At 43.2% G+C, this 16,338-nt stretch overlaps 1 protein-coding gene across 2 annotated transcripts in view; it reads left to right on the top strand.

Annotated features, from left to right (window-relative positions):
* LOC120528158 (zinc finger protein 665-like) overlaps positions 1–16,338 on the top strand; it is a 72,850-nt gene that overhangs the window by 33,969 nt on the left and 22,543 nt on the right. Inside the window, exon 1 of one of the 2 annotated variants that reach the window (XM_039752231.1) lies at positions 10,995–11,143. The exons of the other annotated variant lie outside the window; for it this stretch is intronic. The gene's annotated coding sequence lies outside the window, so the exon portion shown is untranslated. Of the gene's footprint in view, positions 1–10,994; positions 11,144–16,338 lie in introns of those variants that run through there. 2 annotated transcript variants of the gene reach the window in all.

Below are 16,338 nucleotides of genomic sequence, written 5' to 3' on the forward strand. Positions count from 1 at the left end.
ACAGACGTCAGACTAGAAGTAACACGTTGTGTGTATTTGAGTCATTGGCGTCTTGGCTTAATTTGAGTGACAGTGACGGCTTAAAGCGATGGCACTCGGACACCTTTGGGAACAGACTCGCTGTTACACATGAAAGCTGTTTTTAAGGAAGAGCTAACAAGCAAACACGGGTGGTTTTGCACAGTTCAAACACAACTTTCAAAATGAATAGTGATTTTTTATTATTATTATTATTATTATTTCTTTAGAACAAATGCATATTGTGTGCATATTCCAGGTGTTTATTTGTTTATTTACTTGTTGTGTTCTACATATATGTCTGCACTGAAGGAGCTGCTTTTAATCTCATTGTACATGTGTATAGTGACAATAAAAGACATTCTCTTCTCGTTTACAGTTTTTTTTTTCCATTCAAAAGCATCCATGCTGTTTCTTTCAGGTGACAAACATGTGTGTATTTGGGAGAATGACACTGGGCTCAAACGAACATCCATCCAGTCCGAACTTGGGCTCTTGTTCGCATTGGCTCTGGTGAAGAGACAGAATAATGTAGTCGGTAGTTTAAAAAACAAACAAAAAAAAAACTTAAATAGTCGGAAATAAGCCATTGACACCAAGAACTGAGGGAGCCGCTTAAATAAGCGGCAAAACATTTTATTTTCATGCAGAAATGGATGTCCAGGTGACCAGAATAATTTAACTTTTGAAAATAATCGAAGTTAAAGTTGAAGCCTATCTGAAAAATAACATTTTAAACACCGTTTTACCATCAGTTTTTAAAGATTGAATAAACACCCCAAGAAGTTTTAAACGAACTTGCAATGCGCTGGTAAAATTAGCATACCGGCCTAACGGGATTGAAAGGCAGATTCAGTGATTGCCTACACATTTTACTGAGTCTTTCTGTGTCTCTTTAGGATTGTTTTTAGGGTGCCGAATCTAAAAGTTCTGTTTGTGATTTTGAGTTCTTTTTACAGGAGGTTTAAATATTCTTGCGTTATTTTTCAATGACGGCATTCGGGTATCGTCTCTTTAGTGAACCCTTGCTATGCAGCAAGGTCCCTTGGGTAGTGGGCGTGACACAGGAAGTGACATCAGCAGGACATTTCCATATATAGGTCGGTGTTGTGGTTACATTTAAACGTGTTAGCGCTTTTTAATATTTTTTTCTTTGCTGTTTGGTTGTTCTGGTCCGTGTTTCTTTGCTCTGTGTTCAGATTACAATTTGAAACTTCAGTTGCACGATTTCTGATTGATAAATATTCAGCGTGTGTATTGCCTATTGTAAAAGAGTCATTTGTTTGTTAGTTAGGTTATGTTAAATTGATAGAAGTATTTTCCTAGAGAGGCTGGGAGCGTGCGTTGATTATAGAGCGTTGCCGCACCCACCACATGACGAACCACCCGGATTGGGATACAATTTCTTAGTTATGTTAAAACGTTTGCCAATATATAATGCAGAAGGTCGGCAACCTTACAGCGGTGTCGTGCCGAGCCAATGTTATTCTGTGTGCCGACATAATTCAATCAATTTTGTTATAGTATGAAAATTGATTGTGTTATGATGTAACCGGATCTTATATTATTGGTCATTCAATATTTTAAAATAGATAGGATCATATGTGAGAAGAATGTTTTGTCATTTGTTTAATAACTACATTCGGTGGCTTTATTTTTGATTTCAATTATTTGACTAAAATAAATAATTTGTTTCTTAAAGCCAAAAACAGCCCTCTTCTTAGCTTCACTTTTCTCATCAGAGTTTTTAAACGTGGACTGATGTTTAGTTTGACAATGTCTTTGTACACTTGACGTAGGACACATGACACTTTCACAGCATAGCGCACACACAGCACTCTCCTTTTCTTTTACAAATCCGTATTTATTCATCCTAGAGCCTTGAAAAGAGTGAACAAATAGTTTTTGTCTTTAATGAGCAATTTTAGAGCAGCATAATACTTAATAACAACAAGAGGTTTGTTTTAACGTACCATGACCTGCACTGAACACATGGTTTACCTTTACATGCGAGTCGCATGCGCACAACGTAGGTGGGATGTGGAGCGAACTCATGCTCTGTAATTCAACTACAATAGCAAGAGGTTTGTTTTAACGTACCACGGTATGCGCTGAACACATGGTTTCCATTAACATGCGAGTCGCATACGCAAAACATAGGCGCTGTAACTAAAATATATTTTACTATATTCCAATTCAATCAGAATATCATTAAAAATCGTTGCTTGCCAGGCTTGGCTGCCGACCCCTGTGTTAGTGCATGGAGGTTCTATTATCCATAAGTTAAATTATAAATGGAATATTCTAGTTTCTTGTCCTCAGACTGTTCACTAGTTCAGTTTATGATCTGCCTTGCTGTTGGTAAGGCTTGGAGGGCAAACCATTTCCAAACAGAACGTGCTGAATGTGTTAAGTGACGCCTATAAGTTTGCCATAGAGAAACAACACACTTTTTAAGTATTGGAAGTAACTGAAGTTAAACAGGAGAAAGCTAAGATTGTAATGAAACAGAGAAGAAACCTCTTTAGCCTTTTATTCTGCATGTGTAATAACTTTTATTTCTGATTTTTTGTGCTTTGTATCATTAAATCTTCACTAAACTTTTAAAACCAACTTCTTTTGTTGCATGTTTGACTCACGTTGGATCTTACCTTGCCAACTCGGTAGCTGCTCGATTTTGGGAACCTGGAAAAGACACAGCTACACCTATGTTTCCTCTCCAGGACCCTGGCTTCAGAGATCCTGCCATTTTTCTATCACAGGCAGAACACTGAGATGTGGAGACCCACGCCAGGCAGACTCTTCAGAGGGCATGGAGCCATTAGTGATGGTGGGAGACTGTGACGATGTGGGTTCTGGCTCCACGCTCCCATGGCTGTTTGGGAACCCTTGAACCCAACACCGTCGATAATGAAACCGAGTGAGCCAGTCAATGGAGGCAAATTGAGCATCTGAGCAAGGGGAAGGTTGAAAGTACAAAAGTGCTTTTATTAAAACAGTCAACAAAAACAGTGTTCATAAATAGTGCAGGTCTTCACAATTCATTAAATAAATAATCCATAAAAAGAACGTGGAGTAAAACCAATAAATAGAAAAAAACAATCCTTAAAAACGAGAGGTTAAAATCTTTTTAGGAAGCAGTCTTAAAACCCAACAAACAAATCTGGTGCTCTTCTGTTAGCGTCTCACCTGCTTATCCCGTATGGGCCAAGCAGCAGGCAAGACGCTCTCTACAGCTGCCCTCCTCAAACACACGCAAGACTGGAGACCTCCCGATCCCTGGCTTCGGTTTGGCTCTCATCCCAGCCTCGAGACTTGGACTCCTTGGTCTCCAGGACGCTCACACCAAGGACTGCCACTCCAAGCCTCCCGACTTCCGCTGCCTTTCTGCGGCCTTCTGCGGCTCGTCGCTTTCACCTTGGTCACTCCCGCTACCTGCTCGCTCAGCGGGAGCGACATCTACACAAACACGTGGGTGTCGGCCTAACACCCAGCTTCCATGCAGCTGTCCACGAGCGCTCATTCGCTCGCACGTCCGCTCGCTCTTCGCGGCTCTCTCCCTCTCACCGACCTGCTTCCGCTCCTGCTCCCGGTAACCTCCGTCCTCTCCTTTCCTTTCTCCGATCGTTTCTTTCTCTATTCCCGAACATTTCTTTTCTCTCCAATCGATTCTCTCTCTCTCACCGACCTGCGCTTCTTTTAAAAACGTGAGGGGCCATCACAGCTGCAGCATTAGCCACGGGAGCAATCACGAATGTGGGCAGTTCCTCACCTGTGCACACGGTGAGAAACGCCCACATCGACGACTGCCCCGCGGCTCGCTACAACAACGCCCCCCTCACGAAGCCGCCTCGGGTGCGATGATTATTTATTTAAAATCAATGGCCTTTTCTCCACGAGCTGTGGACCCATAACACCACAGAGACAACATAAAAGGAGCAGTGCTAACCACTATGGCAGGTGTGACTGGGAAAAGAAGATTGTTATAGTGAAGGGAACTACTGAAGATGACAGGAGGAGGTGCAAGTTCTCCATAAGTCGTCTCCAACAAGAGAACTTTGTCTGGGTCTCTACTCCCTACTGGCATGCAAGTGCCCCTTCAAATCTCCTGTCACAGCTCCCGCTGATTCATAACTCTGCTGCAGGAGTCTTGACATGGAACAGCAATAGAGGGCACATCACAGCCATCCTGCTTCGCCTCCACTGGCTCCCTGAATTGAACAGACAATTCTATTAATAGCTTATTCAAGTGGACTCACATTGGACTTACATCAGTGACCTGTTCCATCACTCTGCTCCTGGTCACCCACTAAGGTCCTCTGATTCTGTGCCCCACCCTCCGCTGCACTCGATGGGTGAGTGTGGGGACTTCAGTGCCCATACTTTGGAATGACCTCCCGAAATTAATGAGGGCAGCTGACTCCATTCACTCCTTTAAAAAGCAAATTAAAACTCATCTGTTTAGGAAGACATCAAACTTCACCTGACATTCTGCCTCCTCTTTCAGCTTTCCTCTCTCTGTCCAGGATCTCAGTATAACTTGTGTGTGTTATATCAGAAGTGATGGTATCTACTAGGAATTCCTTTTAGTACTGAATTTAGCATTTCACTCGGGTGCATTCTCTTTAATTCTATTTAATACCTTTGTATATCCTGTATCTATCTATTTTGGTGTTCTATTGATGACACATTCGATTCTACTGTTACATCTACCTGCTGTTTCTTAATGAGATTCTGTGCCTTGAGCATGAGAAAGGCGCTTTATATACTGCTCAAAAAAATTAAAGGAACACTTTGAAAACACATCAGATCTCAATGGGAAAAAGAAATCCTCCTGGATATCTATACTGATATAGACTGGGTAATGTGTTAGGAACGAAAGGATGCCACATCGTTTGATGGAAATGAAAATGATCAACCTACAGAGCCCTGAATTCAAAGACGCCCCAAAAATCAGAGTGAAAAAATGATGTGGCAGGCTAGTCCATTTTGCCCAAATTTAATTGCAGCAACTCGAAATTGTACGCAGCACTTTGTATGGCCCCTGTGTTCTTGTATACATGCCTGACAACATCGGTGCATGCTTCTAATGAGATGACAGATGGTGTTGTGGGGGATCTCCTCCCAGATCTGGACCAGGGCATCACTGAGCTCCTGGACAGTCTGAGGTGCAACCTGGTGGCATTGGATGGACCAAAACATAATGTCCCAGAGGTGTTCTATTGGATTTAGGTCAGGAAAGTGTGGTGGCCAGTCAATGGTATCAATTCCTTCATCCTCCAGGAACTGCCTGCATACTCTCACCACATGAGGCCAGGAATTGTCGTGCACCAGGAGCCATTGTACCAGCATAGGGTCTGACAATGGGTCCAAGGATTTCATCCTGATACCTAATGGCAGCCAAGGTGCCTTTGTCAAGCCTGTAGCGGTCTGTGTGACCCTCCATGGATATGCCTCCCCAGACAATCATTAACCCACCACCAAACTGCTGAATGATGTTACAGGCAGCATAATGTTCTCCATGGCTTCTCCAGACCCTTTCACTTCTGTAATGTGCTCAGGGTGAACCTGCTCTCATCTGTAAAAAGCAAAGGGCACCAGTGGTGCATCTGCCAATTCTGGTATTCTATGGCGAATGCCAATCGAGCTGCATGCTGCTGGGCAGTGAGCTCAGGGCCCATTAGAGGACATGGGGCCCTTGGGTCACCCTCATGAAGTCTTTCTGGTTGTTTGGTCAGAGACATTCACACCAGTGGCCTGCTGGAGGTCATTTTGTAGGGCTCTGGCAGTGCTCATCCTGTTCCTCCTTGCCCAAAGGAGCAGATACTGGTCCTGCTGATGGGTTATGGACCTTCTATGGCCCTCTCCAGCTCTCCTAGAGTAACTGCTTGTCTCCTAGAATCTCCTCCATGCCCTTGAGACTGTGCAGGGAGACACAGCAAACCTTCTGGCAATGACACGTATTGATGTGCCATCCTGGAGAAGTTGGACTACCTGTGCAACCTCTGTAGGGTCCAGGTATCGCCTCATGCTACCAGTAGTGACACTGACTGTAGCCAAATGTGAAACTAGTGAAGAAACAGTCAGAAAAGATGAGGAGGGCCTCCACCTGTTAAACCCTTCATTCCTGTTTTGGGGGTCATCTCATTGTTGCCCCTCTAGTGCATCTGTTGTTAATTTCATTAACACCACAGCAGCTGAAACTGATTAACAACCCCCTCTGCTACTTAACTGACCAGATTAATATCCAATAAGTTTCATTGGCTTTATGCTATACTCTGATTAAAAGTGTTCCTTTAATTCTTTTGAGCAGTATATATATATATATATATATATATATATATATATATATATATATATATATATATATATATATATATATATTGTCACACACGCATGGGAGGCAGCTAAAGGGCTCGAGTGAAGGCAGTTCTGAGCCATGCCGGGATGTGGCAGAGCGCACTAACTCTCTTTCTCACTTCCCTGTAGACCTAACCCGGGAAGTTCCACCTGTCTCTCTGGACGTCACTTCTGGGACCGAGCCAATGGAGACAGACCTTGCCAGCTCCGGCCCCCCTGATGTCACATCCGGGACTAATCCAATAAAAGATGAACACGTGCCCAATCCCTATGACCTCACTTCCTGCCTCCCCCTTTAAAAGCCTTCCCTTTTCCCTTCCCTGACAGTCTTGTTTTGGACTCTGTTGTAAGCACTTCAGTGCTGGTATTTGAAAAGAAAACAACGTTGCAGCCAGGATACCAAATTACATGGGTGGCTGCCCCAAACCTTTTTCTGTCTTTGTCTCGTTTTGTGACAATATATATATATATATATATATGTCACACATGTGCACATGGGAGGCAGTGCTTGAGTAAGGGCAGTTCTGAATCAGGCCAGGATGTGGCAGGCACTGACTCTTTTTCTCCCTTTCCTGCAGACCAATCACAGGAGATTCCACCTGACCCTCCTGGCATCACTTCCAGGTCTGAGCCTATTAAGAAAGACCTTTCCGGCTCCGGCCCCTGTAATGTCATGTCCAGGCTTGAACCAATGGCTGAAAACCTTCATGAGCCAGACCCCTTTGATCCGACTTCCTGTCTTCCTCTTTAAAAGCCTCCACTTTTTCCCTATTCCCTCAGTTCTGTTTTGGACTCGGTTTTCTGCACATTGGTGCTGTGTAACAGTTTTACGATTTTGCAGCCAGGATACCAATTATATGGGTGGCTGCCCCAAACCTTGCTATGACTCGTGGTCAAGTTTCTGTGTCAGCAGTGGGCTCCTCCTGGCCCTCCTGCCATAGTGTTTCATTTCGTTCAGATGTCGACAAATAGTTTGAGCTGACACTGTCGCATCCTGAGTCTGCAGAACAGCTTGAATATGGTTTGAAGTTGATTGGGCTGTTTATCCACCATTCATACTGTCCTTCGTTGCAGTCTTTTATCAATTTTTCTCATCCGTCCACGTCCAGGGAGATTAGCTACAGTGCCATGTGTTGTGAACTTCTTGATTATGTTGCGCACAGCGGACAAAGGAAAATGAAGGTCTCTGGAGATGGACTTGTAGCCTTGAGGTGGTTGAGATTTTTCCACAATTTTTGTTCTCAAGTCCTCAGACAATTCTCTGCTCTTCTTTCTGTTCTCCATGCTTAGTGTGGCCCACTCAGACACACAACAGAAAGGCTGAGTCAACTTGTCTCCATTTTAACTGGCTTCAGGTGTGATTGCTATATTGCCAACACCTGTTTCTGGCCACAGGCGAGTTCAAGCGAGCATCATATGCTTGAAATAAAATGATTTACCCACAATTTGGAAAGGTGCCAATAATTTTATCTGGCCCATTCTTGAGGTTCTGTGTGACATGATGTCAGATTTGGCTTTTTTTCTCTGTTTTTTTTTTGTGTGTTGTTCAAATGCACATAAAGGAAATAAATGTGTGTATACCAAAACATTTGGAATTGCAACAATTTTCTGGGAGAAATGGTGCATTTCCTGGGAAAATTCCAGGGGTGCCAACAATTTCAGCCATGACTGTATGTATGCATATACAGTGCATCTGGAAAGTATTCACAGCGCATCACTTTTTCCACATTTTGTTATGTTACAGCCTTATTCCAAAATGGATTAAATTCATTTTTTTCCTCTGAATTCTACACACAACACCCCATAATGACAACGTAAAGAAAGTTTACTTGAGGTTTTTGTAAATTTATTAAAATAAAAAAACTGAGAAATCCCATGTCCATAAGTATTCCCAGCCTTTGCTCAATACTTTGTCGATGCACCTTTAGCAGCAATTCCAGCCTCAAGTCTTTTTGAATATGATGCCACAAGCTTGGCACACCTATCCTTGGCCAGTTTGGCCCATTCCTCTTTGCAGCACCTCTCAAGCTCCATCAGGTTGGATGGGAAGCGTCGGTGCACAGCCATTTTAAGATCTCTCCAGAGATGTTCAATCGGATTCAAGTCTGGGCCACTCAAGGACATTCACAGAGTTGTCCTGAAGCCACTCCTTTGATATCTTGGCTGTGTGCTTAGGGTCGTTGTCCTGCTGAAAGATGAACCGTCGCCCCAGTCTGAGGTCACGAGCGCTCTGGAGCAGGTTTTCATCCAGGATGTCTCTGTACATTGCTGCAGTCATCTTTCCCTTTATCCTGACTAGTCTCCCAGTTTCATCCCCACAGCATGATGCTGCCACCACCATGCTTCACTGTAGGGATGGTATTGGCCTGGTGATGAGCGGTGCCTGGTTTCCTCCAAACGTGAAACCTGGCATTCACATCAAAGAGTTCAATCTTTGTCTCCTCAGACCAGAGAATTTTGTTTCTCATGGTCTGAAAGTCCTTCAGGTGCCTTTTGGCAAACTCCAGGTGGGCTGCCATGTGCCTTTTACTAAGGAGTGGCTTCCGTCTGGCCGCTCTACCATACAGGCCTGATTGGTGGATTGCTGCAGAGATGGTTGTCCTTCTGGAAGGTTCTCCTCTCTCCACAGAGGACCTCTGGAGCTCTAACAGAGTGACCATCGGGTTCTTGGTCACCTCCCTGACTAAGGCCCTTCTCCCCCGATCGCTCAGTTTAGATGGCCAGCCAGCTCTAGGAAGAGTCCTGGTGGTTTCGAACTTCTTCCACTTACGGATGATGGAGGCCACTGTGCTCATTGGAACCTTCAAAGCAGCAGAAATGTTTCTGTAACCTTCCTCAGATTTGTGCCTCCAGACAATCCTTTCTCGGCGGTCTACAGACAATTCCTTTGACTTCATGCTTGGTTTGCGCTCTGACATGAACTGTCAACTGTGGGACCTTCTATAGACAGGTGTGTGCCTTTCCAAATCATGTCACATCAACTGAATTTACCACAGGTGGACTCCAATGAAGCTGCAGACACATCTCAAGGATGATCAGGGGAAACAGGATGAACCTGAGCTCAATTTGGAGCTTCATGGCAAAGGCTGTGAACACTTATGTACAGGTGCTGTCTCAGTTTTTTTATTTTTAATAAATTTGCAAAAACCTCAAGTAAACTTTCTTCACGTTGTCATTATGGGGTGTTGTGTGTAGAATTCAGAGGAAAAAAATGAATTTAATCCATTTTGGAATAAGGCTGAAACATAACAAAATGTGGAAAAAATGATGCGCTGTGAATACTTTCCGGATGCACTGTGTGTGTGTGTGTATATATATATATATATATATATATATATATATATATATATATATATATATATATATTGTGTGTGTGTGTGTATTATTTCCTAAACAGTCCCATGGAGGGCCATTAATGGCTGCTGGTGTCCGTCCTTCCTGCAGTGCACCTTGGCATTTCACTTTTGCCTTTGTTTCTGTTTCATGTATTTGGACACATTACAAGCAAATGAAGCATTGCTTTGTGACCCAGAAACAAACTGTGGCACACTGAGACCCCTAAATGCCCAGGTGCTTCATTAATCAGAAAACAATGACAGCTTCAGGTTCTGCTACCCTCATTATTGTTGCTTTCGCTTTTGAAAATTCAGAACCCATCATTAGGTCTTTTTTGCCCCAAAAGAATAATGAGATGCAAATTAAGTTAACAGAAAACCAGATAACTTGATTCTATTTACACCCTTGTCTGTTCCACAATACAAAACATTTGTTTCCCAGTAGTCTTGATCAGATCTGAATTTGGAGACTGAAAACTTGGAATTGGCATCCCAGTTGAGAAATTAGTGGGAGCTAAAACAGTAGCTCGCTGGATCTGAATTTGAGAGCCCCCATGCTGTCTTGGAATGTTTTATTAGAAAACAAGCACTCTAACAATTAAAATCAATGAAGGCAAAAGAAGCAGATCCCGTAAACAGCAGTAAGAGGTGAGGAATTAGGAAAGCCTGCAGCATCTGAGATCCCTCAACTTGACACCCCTAACCTTAATGGGCGTGGCTCTGGGGGTCCATCGGTCATAGACCTGATTGGCTGGCTGATTATCAGTTAGAATGTAACTGGAAATAAAATCGGAAAAGAAAATGGAGTTTTGAGAGGTAGTGCCTTCATATCTGAGTTCCATTGTCTTAAGGTTTTCTCCAAACAAATGTGGGAAAGACTCAAAGCTTTCATCAAGAGGATGGACTCGAGTGCTTCTCAAAGCGATTTACGAGGTGCTGATAAAAAGGTGTTTCTTTATTTGAAACAAGCAGCAGAGGTTTAACAATCAGATTTCACACAACACTGACACAATTCCATTTGGGAACTGAAGAGCAAATGTCTATGGTGAATTTATTAAAAGTGCACTCTTCTAAAGGGTTATGTCTTGCCCTGCTCTGTTGAATCTGGAAATACTGAGAAATGCAACAAAATGAAGAGCCCATCTGAGCACAAGAAGATCTGCTACACACAATTGCCATGTAATAGAGAAATCCGCAACGTCTTTGAATAATCCTCCCACTGTCCAGTAGATGGCAGTGTTGGCTCGATTGGCATCACTTTTTTCCACCGAGTAGCTTTCTCTGACGACGCGTTTCGTTTCTCTTTGTTTGATTGCGCCGGCGGGCTGCTAGACGGGGCACGTGCGTACACTACTGGGACAAAGGCTAACAGAAGAAAAAGAGGAATCGGAGGAAAGGAAAAAAAAAGAGTTGCGAAAAGGAGCGTATCGGTAAGAACGAGAGCATCGAGTTGGGGGAGGGGGAGACGGAGACGTGGAGAGAATACAGGATGGAATAGTACGACTTGAGTTGTAATGCCGAGGGTTGTTTTAAAGATAATCGGTTCCTCGTGGAAATGAGTACCCAATATCAGTTAGCGCAGGCACACAACAGTGTGATTGTTAACAGATCTCTTTGCTCGCCGTCTCTCGTGGTTTTGATTTCACGCATGCTCCGTGAAAAATGCCGCCCTGCCTGCCCGCTTCGTGCACGCGCGGCCGCATCCTTACCGTTTCCTCCAGCACAGCGATGTCTTGAGGCTGCAGGTGTGTACTGTCGTTTTAGTAAGCTGACGGCGGAAAGAAAGCGTTGTTACAACCGTATCGAAAATGCCACTTTTTAGCCGAATCTTCCACCACTTTGGGTCGCGTACTATGTAAATTAAAAATTGTAACAAGATCTCCTTAATAAACATAAATATGATTTTCGAAAATGTCACGGAATTGTATTATTATGAATGATAATAGATTATTCATTACTTAAAACCGAAGATCTCTGTGCAAAGGCATTGGAAAGACAGATCACTAAAATAAGCGTTTACTCTATACGTGGCACCTTTAGGTATGGAAGGTTTTTATTATCCCATAAGGAGTTTTATTAGCAGCTGGGAAGTACAAAACATAAGACAATATTACAAAAAAAATAATAATAAAAGCAAAGACACAACAACTGACAACTGGTGTTATAAGTACACACACTCAAAATTGATACAAAACAGAAAAATTACTTTGCTCTCAGACATTAACTCCTTGTTCTACTAGCAACCTTAAATTACTGTTCTTGCTTTGTTTGCTTGGAACTCATTTGTTTGGGCAGTTTTTTTTTTTTTTTTGTTAGTGTAATGTATGTTTATATATAAAATATATACACACACGCACACTAGGGGGCTTTGCCCCCTACTCGCTTCGCTCGCCCACCTCTCTCTCCGGGGGCGCACTTCGCGTCTCTGCCGCTCGCGTTGTGAAGGGGGGGAATTGGGACATGTTGCAATGATAATTTAAAAAGAAATTGTAAGTAGGGTGTGACGTTCACGTACTCTCGCGGGACTTCAAAGTGTCTCCCCGAGATGATCATGTCTCGACCCAAATTTTTTTTTTTCTATAATAGATATAACATTGTCACAGGAAAAGCTCAATGGGGGACTCCGCTGTCTCTAAGTGATTACACCCTTAAGTTCTGCCTACTTTAAAAGGGGGCATTTTCCAGCTAGAATTATTATTTTATGAAGCTCCCTGAAGGAACAGTTGCTCATGGTATTATCCTGTCTTAACAGCATTGCAAGTCCCCTGGGCAAAGTAGTGCACTGGGACCCCTGCTTTGATAGCAAAACTAAAGAAAACTTACTGTGGCATCAGTAACTTTGAGGGCCCCCAGCTGGTGCTCATACATTAAGACGGGCCTGATTAACACTAATCAAGTGTATAATAATTACTGTATGTATAGGAGGTCTTCTACAGTATAGCATTTTTTTTATCTGCTGATCCCCTTTATCCATTTACGCTGGAGTGGACAATTTCTTTTAAAAGGCTGTAGGGAATCTTGCATATTGCTTTCTTATCTACTATAATAACAATACATTTTTTATATAGCGCCTTTTTCATGCTCGTGGTGCTTACTGTACCCCTTGGCCCTTTCATACTGGAGAGGACACTTGTTTCCAGGGCCGGTCCTTTGCCATAGAAATGTGAGCCCCCGATGTTTCTTCTTACAAAATGAATACTGGAATTATAAGATTGGTCCAAAATGTGTTTAAAAATCGTAGGATGTCTTCCTATGTCACGTGTGCCTCCATCCCAGGGGTAATTCCTTGTCAGCTCAGCACTGGTGCTTTGCAATAAAGAGGTTGTGGATTCGCTTCCCGGGTCCTCCCCACTTGACGAGCATTTTCAGTAGTGAGGAAAACACTATAGAATGTTAATTCTTCTTTGTCTTCGTCGTCGTCCTTCTTCTTCATCATCTTTCTTTGTTGTTGTATTTCATTTTCCATCATCATTGTTGTGCTTTTTCTTCTTTGTCCATCTGCTTTGTGCTTCATCTTCGTTGTTGTCATCGTTCTTCATCGCTATCGTCGTTATCTTTCTTCTTTGTCATCCTTCTTCACTGTTGTTGTCTTCATCATTGTTGTACTCCTTCGTCATCGTCTTTGTCGTTCTTTATCATCATCCTTCATCATCATCATCTTTGTGCTTCTTTGTCGTGTTCCGTCATTACCACAGTCGTCTTTCTTCTTCATCATCCATCATCATCGTCGTCGTTGTCCTTCTTCATCATCCTTCTTCGTCGTCGCCTTCATTATCACAGATTGTAACAACACTTGGCCTGCTTGTTTGTGAGTTACCCATGGAACTGAAATTGCACCCGTCTTGGATCAAAATTAAGTGAGATTTAGAGTAATGAGGATTGAACGTATTTTGGATTTATGACTTTGACTGGCTAGATCTCCCTTAATATAAGTTGCACAGAATCGGTTCCCATATTGTTTTAAAAGTGCTCTCCCAGCTCTGTATTTTGTGTAAATTCTATGCTATCCCCAAAATGAAAAATTACCATGTTAAAACCGCAAAAAAGTCTCTCTCTTAAAATTGGCCCATTGTTTTGCTAAACGTTGGTTATAATATTACTAACATCTCTGTCTTTGGCTTTTGAGTCATTCCTGAGCTCTCATTACTCATCTGACATCCACACTTCCTGACACTGCTGGTGAAGAGCAGTTAGCGATCACTGAATGGCATGTTAGTTTATTGGGGTTCATGAAAATGAAGACTAAAGCCAGAACTAGCAGTGAAAGCCGCCTGCGAGTGATTTTGTTAATGTAATCGACGCTTTTAATCTGACGTGATCTGTTTCTGGCCCAGAGCGTGAATATGGCCACACATTGGATCTGGCAGATAAGTGCGCCCTGTTATTTCTCACCGTATGCCTATTGCGTTTAGCGCAAACATCCCGGGTTTTGTGGGGAAGTGTCGTTCTCCGCCCCTGCTACTCCTGGGTTATCAATAATTTGATTGTAACCCGGTTTGCTAGCGCTTTTGCTGCTGTGGCCACCATAGTAAATCCATTTAAAAATCTTACTCCAGGCATTTTTAATTCATCCTGTGAAACCATCCTGGACTGTGTTGGCCTCTTTTAGGGTTAGGCGAGCGAGAGCCAAGCCTCAATATAAAAGACCACCAGAGTGCTCAGACAAGCCTGCCGAAGGAAAGTGGAAGGGAACAGATCACCTATGAAATCCTTAAACACTCTTTAGCTGTTTTCCTAGAGGCTGTTAAGTCAGCCGGAGCAAGATATTTCTCGGACGTGGTAGCAAAATGCTAAAATCATTCGGAATCGAACCACAGCAGGGCTGTCAATCGTATCTATTTAAAGAGGACCACTTGGATGATGTTCGACATACTGTAACATCTCAGGTGGGATGCAACCTGGCAGCAGTGAGACACTTGGACCTGGCGTGAGAGGTGGTGAGCATCATGAAGGACTCATCAAACTGAGAGGAAAAAAGAGGGGGGGGGGTGTGGCACCGTGGCCTGGTGGGGATTTAAAAAGGAAGTCGGGGGACTTTTCTTTTGGAATGGTGAGGGGGTTCTTTGGTGAGTACGTCAGCCAGATTGCAATGATATGCCACTCCGGGTGATTTTTGTCTATGGTGGAAAAGTGTTGTGGGCTCGGCGGTGATGCAGAATCGCTTCCTTGCTCTGCTGTGGCTTCATCTCAAACCAGGATGAGTCAAAATGGTGTTAACACTACTGGTACTGCTATGTATACACTTAGAAACAATTTTTGTAAACGATTTATGTGCCACATATGGTACGTGTGTTGAACATGATGGCGCACAGGTTGAGACATTCCTGTAAGTCATCTTGCACATATGAAGTATTTTTTGTGAATAAATTGTTTCCTCCATTGAAATGTTAACCTAATTTTGACCCGTGCTGTATTATGTTGCACACATCACACAATGACTTGTAGATTTCTCAAAGACCCCCCTTTAATGTTCATTTCGTATATGCGGCAGCCATAGTACTAATCTGTAGTTCGAAAGGGTCCACGGACGACTCATGGTGACATGATGAGAAAGAGAATAAAGAAGGTGATATGCCTAACTGTCATAAACACCCTCAGAACAGATAGGTGAGCTCCGGACAATATTTCAAGCCCAGGGGACCCTTCTCCCCTAAGTCCACCCCGTGAAGAACTTTCAGCTTGATGCCAAAGCTGTGACAGCGTCACATAGGAGATGGTGTGGTGACTTGACACAGGTGTCACTGCTGGCTGTCCCTCCATATCTGACAGCAACTCTTCATGTTTCTGTTGTCTTCTGTTCTGGTTTAATTGTTGCATGGGGAGTGAAAACGGGTCATTTGATGTCAAATCAACCGATTTTTCCAGAAATCCCCCAAGCTTCAGTCTGAAGAATTGAAACCGGATAGAAATCAACACCAATTCCCCCCGGTAAACTGGTTGTATCTTGGAAAGTTTTAATCGTACATCAAATTCATTTTACAGGGAGTCTTCTGTCTGACATTGGTACACCTGGTCATTTTTCCAGGAATTTTGAGTCCGGAGTGTGTGGGCCATTGGTTGACTTGACACGCAGTGACCCAAATGCATTTACATGTTGTGGCTATCACTGTTGGAAACGCTTCAGAGGAAAATGAAATCACTTCTGCAACAGAGACAATGAGTCTGGCCTGCTTTAATCAATACAATCCCTGACCCATGGAATTTGTACTTCAATTGGTCCCGCACCCAATAGGCCAACTATCTTGCCGGGATATCTGTCATGAATCTCCCACCCTAACCCTCAGCCAGCTTGTCTCACATCTTTTCTGTCAGCTGTGTCTTGTTTCTGCTCATAGGAGTAAAATCAGACACAACGACATAACCTTCACAGATCATAGTGACACGCTGCAAACGTTGGCAACATTCCTCTACTATGACTGCTATTTATTTTAATGCAGAGTCACATTGGGCACATGCAGCATGGGGCTGCATGGCAGGGACCAAATATGGAGAGGCACCAGCGTAATGCCACACTTCAGGACAGGATACATTTGGACATAAACGGTCAGTGCAGTGCCACCATTGAATTGGATACACACGTGCTATGGATGTTGGAGAACAAATTGTGGAGTAGAAGAAAACAATC

The sequence above is a fragment of the Polypterus senegalus genome, chromosome 4 (genome assembly GCF_016835505.1).
Source record: "Polypterus senegalus isolate Bchr_013 chromosome 4, ASM1683550v1, whole genome shotgun sequence".
Taxonomy (NCBI): domain Eukaryota; kingdom Metazoa; phylum Chordata; class Cladistia; order Polypteriformes; family Polypteridae; genus Polypterus; species Polypterus senegalus.